The following is a 12,869-nucleotide window of genomic DNA, read 5'->3' on the forward strand; positions in this document are numbered from 1 at the left end:
AATCCTGATTTGAGCGGTGGTGGGATTTCTTGGAGGACCTTGTACTGACGAGCCACCTTATATGGATAATATGAGGTAGCTCCGGAGAGGCCCAGCAACGGGATGGGATCGTAATAATTAAGCGCAAAGCGCGCCTCTCCTGCAATGAACCATTTAGTTCGCCATAGGAATGTCTCAGAGACCGGGTCTTTTAGCAAGTTAATCCATCGATAATACTCTTCATTGGGAGAATATTTTTCCAAGGTTTGAAACTTTTGTAGTGGGTGTTTAAACTTGTTGATTTTAAATATTTGCATGAGGTGCCCAAATCCTTTGATATGGGAAAAGAACCACATTTGTAAAATTTCTGAAGCGGCCCTCATGATTTTTTCTTTTTGGTCCTTGAAACGATTAAGGGATAAAAAGGTTTCAGCTAAAACCATGTTTACATATCCTGCTCCGAAAGTGACTTGATTTATTACCCATGCGATTGAAGGATTTATGGCATTTTTTCTATATAGGAAGATGATAAATCCAAAGAAGGCCAATAGAAAGATCTTGGTTTTTTGGGTCATTGATTGTTTTTCAAAACATTTAGTTAAGGATGATAATGGAAAATCATTGTTGTTGGCTTCAACAATTTCTCTTACCGAATGATTTTTTAAAAAGTGTGATAGACTGAGCACGGGGTCAATGTCAAATGGTGGTTTAGCGAGCTCTCTTCCCAAGGGCATTCCTATGGCGAGACTATACTCTTCCAATGTTGGAGTCGGTTCAAATTTTCCAAACACAAAGGTAGATGTTTCAGGACACCAAAAATGTGGTAGTGCTTGTATGACTCCAGAGTGGATATTGATTTGGAGCAATGGGAGGAGATGACTGATTCTTGCTTTGACACGCTCTTGGCCAAGCTGATCTAACTGCTTCCACCATCTGAGAAGCTCTCCTTTGGGGGTAGGAATGAACTGGATATCAATTCTTTCCATCGCATATAAGAAAGGGTAATACATTACCTGACCCTATTTTGCCATGAGCAAGAAAAGACTGAGTAAAAGTAAATAAATTACTTTGCTTTTAAAGAAAATGGCAAGCACAGAGACATACATATGGGACGTGTGGCTCGATTTCTAACTGAGAAGGTTTGTTGAAATTAAAAGGGTATCCGCTCATCGCAGTCTCGCGTTAGCAGCATACCCTCCTAATCTCGGCTGAGAAATTCGGGGATAATAAAGGCAACCTCTACATCATAGTCACGCGTTCAAGGTCGTATCTTTCTTAACACCATACTAAAAATCCTATGGCGGCCCAGGTCCGACGGCCAGGTTGTGTGTGCCGTGTGTAGTGTTTAAAACAGTAAAGCATGTACAACATTTTATAATCACAAGATAATCTATTTTAAGGAAAATTAAAATAAACTTCTAAGCTACTGACCTGCATAAAAAAACAAAAACAAGTCAGTAAAATGTTTAAACAAAATAGAACGGCCTAAGTCCTAACAAATGTCCCCAGTGGAGTCGCCAAGCTATCGCGACCTCTTTTTTGGCGCCCGATCAAGGGCGGGCGCCTTGTGGAGGCTAATGGCTCGGCTGAATTTAGTTATGCCCGGACTCTCCCAAGTCCACCAATTCACGACTTGATGGTTTAGGTTTTTAACCTGCAAGTTAATTTTAAAAGGAGTCGCCACTAATCGGTTTGGGGTGGGTCGATTAGAAATCCAAGCGAAGTATCAGGAGAAATACTTGCTCTTGCACAACCAGAGAAATTAGGATCGGGGACTTCATTACACTAGTTAATCACTAATACCCTTTCAGTACCTAATCTTATTTAAACCCGAGGTTTTTTGGATACTTGGGGGATTTTTCATGCGTTTTGGGGATGAAAAACATTCTTTGGGTCTTTTTCTCATTTTTTTTTTTTTTTTTTACATAAAAGGGATTTTTGGATTTTTGGGTATTTTTAGACAATACAAGTCTTTTTGGCTTTTTATGAATTTTTTTGGCTTTTTCATGAATTTTTGGCTTTTTTGGATTTTTGGCATCTTTTGGAAAATATAAAATATTTTTGATATTTTAAATATTTTTCAAAAATAAATCATTTTTTAATCATTTTTTGATTTTTGAAAATATATTATTATTTTTATTTATTAAAACATTATTTTAAATAATAAAAATTGACCCGTGTCGGATCCACGGGTTGTGTCCGACCCAGGCCACCCCAAAACGCAAATGGGCCGCTACGCGGGCCCGATTTTTATTATTTATTTTTAAATCCTTAAAACGACATTGCGGCCGGGCATTTGGGAAGCCTCGCTCGACTCGATGACCCGGCCCTGGCAACTCGATTTCCCGGCGAAACCCTACTCAACCTGGCTTCGGCTCAGGACCCGTCTTCCAGCAGCCCTAAAATCGCGAACCCTACCCGATTTTCGAGACCCAGATTCGCTTTGTGACCTGGGAAATCGCAAACCCTAGGGTTTGCGAATCCGCGGCACTGAAGGGGGGGAACGGAGGCGTTATGGCAGTGATGGCGATGACAACGGCTACGATGGCTACGACGACAGCGATGACGGTGGCGACGGCGGCTAGGTCAACGGAAAACGGTGAATAGTAAAGGCGACGGCAGCGGGCTTCTCACCTTTCTTTGAACAGGAACGGCGACGGACAGCCTCCCACTTGGCGATGACGATCGAGGCACGGTGAGGGTTTATGGAGAAGCAACGGTGACGGCGATGACGGCAGCGACGACATTAGGATGGTGGCACGATGTTAGCGCCGCGGAGGGGCTCGGTCACCCCAGATCTGAGGCGCAAATCTCGGCTGGACCTTCCTCAGCCTTGATTTTCTCTCACTCCGACTAAATCCGAGCCTCCACTGGTTGATCTGACCCTCTTGAATTCACTCGCCGCCGGCCTTCCCCGAAGTCTCTCGGTGGAGGGTGGGCTGAGCTCGCGACTCAAGTTCTCCCCTGCGCTCGCCCTGTGATCTTTCCCGATATCTCTCAGTGAAAGATCTCCTAGCTCGCCACACCTTCGATGGTGCTTATGGCCGCCTATTTATAGGTGAAGGAAATCCGGTCGACAGAGGGCCTCGGCCACCGGCTTGCAGCTTGCCCATCGGTTCCCCTTGGCTGAACTGGTGTCCCATCGAGCTTTCCAGCGAAGCCCGCTCAGCATTAATGGCGCTTAAGATCTTATCCTCTCCAGTCGACGTTGGCCTACTCTCCTCGGCCGTAGGTCGTCCTTCGTGTGTCAGTGTCCTCTGTGCGCGTGAGATGCAGAGGCGTAGGGGAAGATGGAAGAAGGAAGAAGAAGAAGAAGAAGAAGAAGAAGAAGAAGAAGAAGAAGAAGAAGAATAAGAGAAGGGGCCTGGCCGGATTTGGAAAAAAAAGGGATGGGCCCTAGGCCCGCATGGAGGGAAAAAGGGGGCTGGCTGCTTTTGCTTTCTTTGCTGTTTTTATTTATTTTTGTTTGTTTTTTTAATTATCCGAAAAAATAATTAATAAAATAAAATATAAATAAAATTAAGGCGTCAACAATGCCAAGGTTTGGTTTCATGATTTCGATGGGCAAGCTTGATGAGCTGCAGACCTTGCACAATATGAGAACTTGGAGATCTGTCTACGATCTCTTGTTTTTGTGTAGTTTAGCTGCTGAATTGCTAGAACATTTGTTTACATGATATTGACAATTATCTATCATACATGATATTGAAATAATCATAGGCAGTGATAAAAGTATAGATTATTTGATTGACATGCAATAAGAAATTATTTTTTTATTCCCAATCTTTTAATAAGGTCTTCTATGTTGGAAGTGCCTCGTCTCGTATAAAATAGACGGATTTGTATAGGCCAATTGAAGTCTTCTACTCTTACAAATGAAAACGATGGGCTCAGTGGGCTAAGCCCTAATGGACTTGCTTGCGAGTGCATGAGAACCAAATTTGGCACCATTCAACAATTATTATTAACCGACCAAAAAAATAATAATTATTTTTTATTAATTAAATTCGAATTTATAATGATAAGATGACCTTTTGTCCTATTGAAATAGTGTGACCGTTCTCGATAGAGTTTTTATTATTTAATTTTGAATTTTATTTTTCTACCTATTAGTTATTAGGCGCTCTTAGGCCCCGTTTGGTTCAGCTTTCTCAATGGGCTTTTGTTGGGGGGGGGATATTTTGTGCTTGGCAACCATTTTCGAAAGCTCCTTAGACAAATATCAGCATTCCCAATGCTGAAAGCCCAATGCAAGTCTGAACCAACTTTGAGCATTGGGCATTTCAGAAATGCAAGTCACTGTTCATCACCGTTATTGTTCATCTTCTTCCCCCTTCTTCCTTGTTCATCTTTGCTTTCGTCTTCCTCGCCGGCGAGAGTTCGACTTCTCCGACAGCCGCCGCCGCCGCCACCGCCATGTGGGGGTCATGCATCCCCGATTACCACTGCTTGAGGTGGCGCGACCCACAACCCAAGCAACGTCACTTGGCTCGTGCGACCAGACTATGTCGCTTGAGGTCCGCGTAGACCTAGGCAGCGTTGCCTAGCTCGCGCGACCAAGCGACGTCGCTTGAAGTCGCGCGGACCTCAGGGGGCGTTGCTTGGCGCGCACGAACCAGGCGACGCCGCCTAAGGTTGAGACCTGAGGTTGCCAGTTCTAGCGTCGAACGGCTAGATCGGCCTTCGTGACCTCCGGTGGCCAGATCTAGCGGTGCGGTGGCCAAATCTAGTTGTTTAGCGGTTGGCCGACGGTTAGCCAGTAGTTGGCCGATCGCCAGAATTTGATTTTCAGACTTATAAGAAAAAATAGGAAAAGCCAATTACAAATGTAAATTTTGTCAAACGGCATTTATGTTAAATTACCTTTTAATGCTATAATTTACCAAATGGTGTAACATTTCCGAAAACTCATTTACCTCAAAGGTATTTGCATTCTCCCAATAGCATTTCCTCAAAGCCGAACCAAACGGACCCTTACAACTTTTGAAATGTTGTATTTGTTCAAATATTAGTTTTTAGAAGTTATAAAATTTAGAAGAAAAAATTATTATTTAATATTATTTTTTATAATACAAATTTTCACTATGTCTTTTGAGAAAGCATCTATTTACAATGCAACCTTTTCCAAAGCATCTATTCTTATAGACTGATATAAATTTGTCATTTTCTGTCTCACATTTTTTTCTTGTTGATTTTTCTTTCTCAAAGTACAGCTCTTGTTTTTAATTATTTCATTTTGAGAGTTCTTGGAGAAATACCAGAATTATTATCTAGTATTTTTATTGAGATTTTATTGTATCTTGAAGGATTTTTACCATTAATCATTAGCAATGTTGTGGAGTCAATAATTCTTTAAAGACGAGTGTTGTTTTGCGTCTTAAAGTCTGATTCCGTTATTTCCCAATTGAATTTTTACCAAAATTCTAATTATTATAATTAGAGGCCCTTAATGGACCCATATGTGAGCTGGCCCAACTTCTGCTGAACCCAAAGTTCTTGGTAGGCTAGACAAATCCCAAGGCCTGACCGGTGTCTTTTAATTAATCTGTCTCATTATCTATGCTTTTTTGGGGGGGGGGGGGGGGGGTCAATAGAAGAAATAAACATATGCTCACTCGAATCCTTGAATTCAATCGTCGATTTGCAGGGGAGAAAGTTACCGAGACAAAAGCAAAGAAAAAAGTGATATAATCATATCATGTTGAATGGTAAACAAGGACCATGACATAGACATAGCTTTCATTGAGTAATGTTAAGTGATTTACTAAGCATAATGTGAAACTGGTTTATAAAGAATAATGACAATTACACAGGTGTCATGATCATGACATGAAAACGATTGTTTGAAAGTGCATATATCTTCCTTCTCAACATTTGCGATCATATGCCGTGCGTTCAATTTAATAGTGCCGCCAATCAAAAAAGTGTTAAATTATGTTTTGAATATGAGTTCATAAAGAAAAAAATCCTAAGATAATTACGGCATCAAGCCGGAGATCTCCAAGGTTCTCAACTTCTCGATGTGGAGGTGGTGGGAGAGAGAGAGAGGTGGGGGAGAGCGGCTGCTATATACTGCAACGAAGGGCGGGGAGAGTCTCCTTGCCACGTTTTTGCTCTTTGTGCGAAACGTCCACTTCCATTCGCCCTGCTCCGGGCATATATTCTTGAAATCTATTAAACTGAGGCCAAGTTGCTTGACTAAACTTCACCGCAAAATCCAAATAAAAGGACAAATCGAAAAGAAAAACTATAAACTCGTTCCGTAATCGACTTGATTTTCTACATAAACCGTCCCTACACATCTCAATATATATCGTCAAGACCTCGCAACCCAAAGCGTCCAAACATACCTTGGAGAAGACAGCACCTTTCGCCACTGCAACCTCCGGCGCCGTCGAATGGCATCGGAGCTCGGATACGAACCGCCGCTCCAGCCGGTGATCGACCCTTCCCGCGCGAGAACCCCCGAGCACCACCTCGTCCCCGTCGCCAAGACGCTCAAATCGTCCATCCTGACCCGGCTCCACGCCGGCTACTTCCCGCATCAGCCTCTCCCTCGCGAGCCAGGCCTTGCTGTGGAAGATCCTCCGCCGCCCGTCGCCGACGCCCGACGACTCGCTGCCCCTCGAGCATCTCTCCCATGTGATCCCTCACATGACGTTCGTGATCTTCTGGGGCTTCGCTCTGCTGGTCCAGATCTCCCTCTCGTTCCTCTATATTCTCCGGTGTTTCTTTCACTTTGGCCTGGTGAGGGCGGAGTTCCAGCACCACGTCGGAGTGAACTACCTGTTCGCGCCGTGGATAGCGTGGCTCGTGCTGCTCCAGGCGGCCGACTTCACGCCGGACCTGCCGAAGACGACGTTGTACCTGCTCCTCTGGTGGGCCTTCGCAGTCCCCGTGATCCTGCTCGACGTAAAGGTCTACGGGCAGTGGTTCACGACCGAGAGGCGGTTCCTCTCGTTGGTGGCCAACCCGACGAGCCAGCTCTCGGTGGTAGGGAACCTGGTGGGCGCGCGGGCCGCGGCCGAGATGGGGTGGCGCGAGACCGCGGTCTGCATGTTCTCGCTTGGGATGGCGCATTACCTGGTGCTGTTCGTCACTTTGTACCAGCGATTGTCCGGCGGCGACAAGCTGCCGGCGATGCTGAGGCCGGTCTTCTTCCTCTTCTTTGCCGCGCCGAGCAAGGCGAGCGTCGCCTGGAAGTCCATCGCCGGCGAGTTCGACATCTGGTCGAAGATGCTCTTCTTCCTCTCCCTCTTTCTGTTCACCTCTCTGGTAATCAGCACTTACCTTCCCTTCGTCTCTCTAGTTTTGATACGCAAATCTTTCATGCAGCAGCAACAGGCCATTTGCAACCAATCAAAGTACAGAAAAATCTGTGCAGGGTTGCTGATCTCTCGAGTTTCGATGTTGTTGGTGTCGGGGTACGTCTAGGTTAAATTCATTATTTATTTAGCATTTCATAAGATAATATCTTCAATCGACTAGTATCATGACTAGGCTTTGAAGAGGTGATCTGGCGAAAGTTCTCCCAAACCATATCTCCAAAATACTTATAACTTGGTAGATTACAATAATAGATTGTATCGTGACAACTAACTTTTCTAATCCATCAAATTTTTAATAGACAAACGGAAGGACATAAGTAAAAAACTAAAGGGAGCTGTTTTTTAGAACGAGATATAAGAATCTGGTATTGATTCAGGGATTGAAATTGTGCCGACTCATCATTAGATAAAGTATAAATATTTACCCAAAATAGCCAACCCATCATTAGATAAAGTTTAAATATCTATCCAAAATCTTTCAAGTTGTAGTAGAAGATGCTTATGCAAGCAAGTTTTTTTCCCAAAAATTGAAGTGGTGCGCATCTAATGTCGAAGTGGACAAACTTAGTCATCGAGCTCAACCGATCTCTCCTTTCTTTGGACGAGGAAATTTCATAACTTGGAGTGACTAGGAAAACATGTGGTACATGTTTTTCTATGATGTTTCTTTAGCAACCTTTTCTTTCCACTCTCTCTTGTCCCCTTCATCAGATTCGTCCGTGGAAATTGTGTACCGGGAAATTGGCTCTCTCTATTGTATGGATCGTACCATAGCTTAAGGGTCTAAAATGTCAAGCCCACTCAAGAAAAACATTCAATAAACTAAAATGTCCCCCTCGATTAAGGCAACTGGGTTACGCAACTTTCTTGCGTGACTTTTGACCCCAATTACAAAATACTCATCCTTTATTAATTAATACCTCCAAAAATCTTTAATATATACAGCTTCCGCCAGCTGCTTTTGAAAGAGATGACGCAATACCGGGTATGACCAATAAATTAGGGTTTCAGTTGACATGCGTTCTTTAATCTTGGGTAAATTGTTATAAATTATTGAACTAGGGTTTGTCTTGTGGTGGTGTCAAAACAGGCATGCAGACCGGCGCTCTTCAAGAAGTCGATGAGGAAATTCAACGTCGCGTGGTGGGCGTACTCGTTCCCGCTGACCTTCCTCGCCTTGGCGTCGTCGGAGTATGCGCAGGAGGTGAAGGGTCCGATTGCCTCGGGGCTCATGATCGTGCTGTCGGCGCTCTCGTTCCTGGTCCTCCTCGGCCTGATCCTGCTCACCATGCTCAACACTGAGCGGCTCTTCCGCGAGGACGACCCGATCCTGCGTTTTGACAAGGGGAAGAGAGCGAGGAACTAGTCGCAGATGGTTTTTCCAGTCTGTAACTTATGACTAAGGGGGGGTTGAGGAAGAGTATACATGTATGTCGCGACGGGTTTGTATCTTTAGGTCATTCACGGAGCAACCGCTGTGCTTAATGCACATGCTCTTCATACCCAGGGATATTTTATTAGTGTATTTGTGCGATTTTGGGGGATCACTATCAATTGATCTAAAAGCTTAAACTTTAAAATGACAGCGTGATTTATAATTTAAATATGCTAACCCTGTGTACTCTCTCTCTCTCTCTCCGTGCGCACGAGTGTGTGTAGTATGAGATGATCTAAGCGTACACTTCGAACTTGGGCTAAGGAAACTTGCTTCTTCTACTTTCAGCATCTTTAATTTCTTGATACAAATCTTTGATAGATAGGAGAGATTCAAACGTATCGGTTGATCCACGAAAAGATTACCTAAAAGGAAAGTAGCCAAATTCTAAGGGATGCAATTCCAGCTTCTTCCCTTAAAATTAAAGCAACATCGTTTTGATTGTTAATAGATTGTTGATCACTCAAAAACTCCGTAAAGCTGAGTCTTTGTTTAATGTGGCCTTCAAGAATTTTAAAAGTCATTCATTCATGATGTTAAAGTATCCCACATCATCGCTTGTTTATGGAGATCGTGTGCTCCTAGATACATTTGGCTTGCCTCGCCTCATGAGCTTATGCTTTGGGTTGGACATTCTAATGTGGTATAACAGCCAAGTTCCGCCGTAGTTTTTTCACATGCGCCACACCCTGTTTGTCAAATCCTCTCCTACTTTGTCTCTAGATGAGAGAGGTGTCAAAGTATCCCACATCACTTATCTATAAGATGTGGTATCCCGATTTTCAGATTCTATTTTCAATAAATTGAGAAGGGCATTTCGTTGGCACGCATATAGTTCTTTTTCTTGAGTCGGCCACTCATGTGAAAACAAGTCTATCAGGTGAAGCCGTTAAGAGATTCTAATGCATCAGACTCGAGAATTTGACTAGAAAACGACCTTTCGACCGAGCTAACCTGTAAGGGTCATTACGATACAATTAAAAATCGATTAGAGATCGGAGATAGGTCAACTCGACAGAGGCATGTGATTAAGTGTGGGTGATTCCACCAGATTGCACAATTCTTGTTGATCGGCACTGGACTGACTTTTCTGTCGATTGGGTACCTTGTGTCCATATTTGAAATCTTGAGATTACCCCGACAACCGAGACTCGCCAATGTGTCAAAGATGTACATTGTGGCTTGATCGACCATAGGTCAAATGCATGAAAATTTCTAAAAGCTACCCGGTAGATTAGGACGCGCTAATATCGTGTCAGAGTGAAATCAATCGTGAAATTGAGATCGAATTCAGAAATTAGAAGTCTGGGTGTGTCACAAATCATTTTAGGAATACTGACTCATCTTTGGAAGATTTTTCATGCAAACCAAGCTTTTTAGTAAAATAATCAAGGTATGATTAATTTGGTTCAGAAATTTGGTAGGCTCGCTTTTGGTGGTATTTTTGAGATCAAGATGGTTCTATGGTCAAGTAAATATGTGAATTGAAGGGTGGTGACATTGGATTAATTTTATGGACTTTAATTTGGTTCAATTAGAAGAGAATTGAAGAATGTGATGTGCAAAGTTTAAAAATTGGTATGCCACGGCGGAAATTGAAATTTGACCCATTGAAGATTGTTGTGGGAGGTTTGGAGATAGTGGAGTATGACATCACTTGATGATGTCATGGTGGGCCATTTTGTTGGATTAAAGAAAGAGAAAAAGAGAAAAAAATGGTCCCCTCCTTCTCTCTCCTCCCTCTCTCCTTCCTCTCTCCCGTTGACCCTCTCTCCTCCATCTTCTTCATCTTCTTCTTCGGATGCCAGCAACAGCGAAGATCGACCAACAAGCCGCCGGGCCTCACACCGTTGCACGCCTTCGCCCGACCGCCGTTAGTCGGCCCACTCCTTTCTCCTTCTTCTCTATCCGTCGAGCAGCCTCTCTCCTCCATCTCCAGCTCGTGCTTGACGCTCCAACAGATCTGAGAAGACGCTGGAGTAGCCAACAGCATCGTCGGAGTAGCCGCACACCTCCGCCCGTCGCCGCTCGCTGTCTCACGCTCCGCCGCTGCCCACGCTTGGCCGACGCCCAGCTGCGTCTCAGCCTCGGTCCGTGCGTTCCAAGAGCTGTCGGAGCTCGTCTCCACTGCCATGAGCCGCCGTCGACCTCCCCACCGACTTATCCAAGCCACTGCCAGTCTTCCCTACTAGTTTTGGTCCTAAGCCAGCTCGTTTCCCCCTCCTTCGACACCAGCTCAGCAGCTGGAAAAAATGGGTTTGGCAGCTCGGTCTTGGCCCGTTTTGGCCGGCTTCCCAACCCCGGATGCTCAGCCCACCTTGAGAAAAGTCGATCCCCTTGGCGTCCTCGTCATTTTGGTTCGATCAGTTCGTTAATCTAGTGAGTTTAGCTCACTAAACCTCGCTTAGAGAGTTAATTATGCTTAGGGAGGTTTAGTTTATGTTAAGTATTATTAGGTTGTTAGTTTAGGTTTTAAGAGTAGATTAGATTAAGGTGGTGTTTTAATTTAAAGTGTGCTTAATTAAGGGTAAGTAGGTTTATTTAGAATAAGCCTCGATTTGACATAAATGAATTTACTTTTGATTTATTTAAATATCTTGAAATTATTAAACAATTTAATAATATATTATTATTCGAAATTATTAAAATATTATTATTTAATTATTTTCGGAATAAATTTAATTATTTATTAAATTCCGAAAATTTTGTCGGGACCCTAAATTCTCATAATTTCATGCCGGTCGCTGCTGTGTAGTCAGATTTTGAAATTGATGGTTGGATATTATAAATTGAGTGTGGATCATAAAAAATATGGATATTATTATTTAATTAATTTTTGGAATAAATTTAATTATTTAATAAATTTCGAAAATTATTTTGGGACCTTAATTTCTTAGAATTTCGTGCTAATCGCTACTGTGCATTTAGAATTTGAATTTGAATTTGATGAATAGATGTGGCAAATTGAGTGTTGATTGTGATAAATAGCTATTTTATTCATAAAAACCCAAGTGTCGGGTTTTAATGCAAAAATTGGATTTTCAATATTATATTAAATATTGGAGTTTGAAAAAGTGAGATATTGGTTTTCTGGATCGAAATTAACATGCCCCCACACACGTAGTTAATTTCTGGACTATTTTTAATATGAAAAAAAAAATGGCCAGGATCACTATTTTAAGTGGAAGCATTGAGTAAATGCAAAGTGTCCCGGGCCAAATGTGAATTGTTGTGTGATAATTAAGAGGAGATCTTCCTGGGCTGTTGAGCCGGACTTGCCCCTATATGGGATGCCCATGCAATGGTTGCGGGTCGCAGTTGATTCTGGGCCCATGCTCCTTCGGGAATGCCATCGATGTATTGACAAAGCCACGCTCTAAGGTGGGGAGGCGATGTCTGGCTATATGCCAGTAGATAGCCGAACTGCGAGTAGGCTAATGCCCTTGTGTGGTAGTAAATAACAATTGGAATGCATGTTGAGTGTTGTTGATGTGTTGGATTATGGGACGGAATTGTGTGGTATGGAATGTGACGTGTCATAACGATTTAGTCTTATAATCAGGACCACCACGGTTGTTAGTAATATGAAAGTGAATGCGTTCCGGTTGTTTAAGTTCTTATTACTGCATATGCTTGAGTGATATGAACTATGCTAACCTGCAGGACGGAACCGAGGCGAGGTAAGTTCTCTATGTTGTGTGGCTAGGCCACCCTTGGGCATACTTTCTTTCTAATAGGGGTTTAGGGGGTTGAACTTGCTGAGACATTGTCTCATCCCGGTTGGGGGATTACAATTTCAGGTCCCTAGTGGACGGAGCGGCTAGATAGCTTTGGTTGACCTTGAAGAGTTTCAGATGTGAAGTCATGAGGATTGGAGAACGTGTCCGACTTGTAGGTCGTGGGACAGTTCGTTTTTAAGAGCCGGTCTTTTGTAGACTTTTGGCTGTAGGCCTTCGTTTATAACTCCATTGGTTTATGTAAGTGATTGGTTGTGAATTTGCTTCATGCTTTTCTATCTCATATTTCATTGTCAGGGATTTTATAATACGTTCCGTTTGCGCAATAAGAAATGAGTAGGGTCGGCGACACTACCTGGGAATGTCGCATTTACATGATCATGGTGGGGT

At 43.1% G+C, this 12,869-nt stretch overlaps 1 pseudogene; it reads left to right on the forward strand.

Annotated features, from left to right (window-relative positions):
- The first annotated feature begins 6,286 nt into the window (after positions 1-6,286).
- On the forward strand, positions 6,287-8,937 carry LOC104445693 (annotated as a pseudogene).
- Positions 8,938-12,869: the final 3,932 nt, after the last annotated feature.

The sequence above is a fragment of the Eucalyptus grandis genome, chromosome 11 (genome assembly GCF_016545825.1).
Source record: "Eucalyptus grandis isolate ANBG69807.140 chromosome 11, ASM1654582v1, whole genome shotgun sequence".
Lineage (NCBI taxonomy): Eukaryota > Viridiplantae > Streptophyta > Magnoliopsida > Myrtales > Myrtaceae > Eucalyptus > Eucalyptus grandis.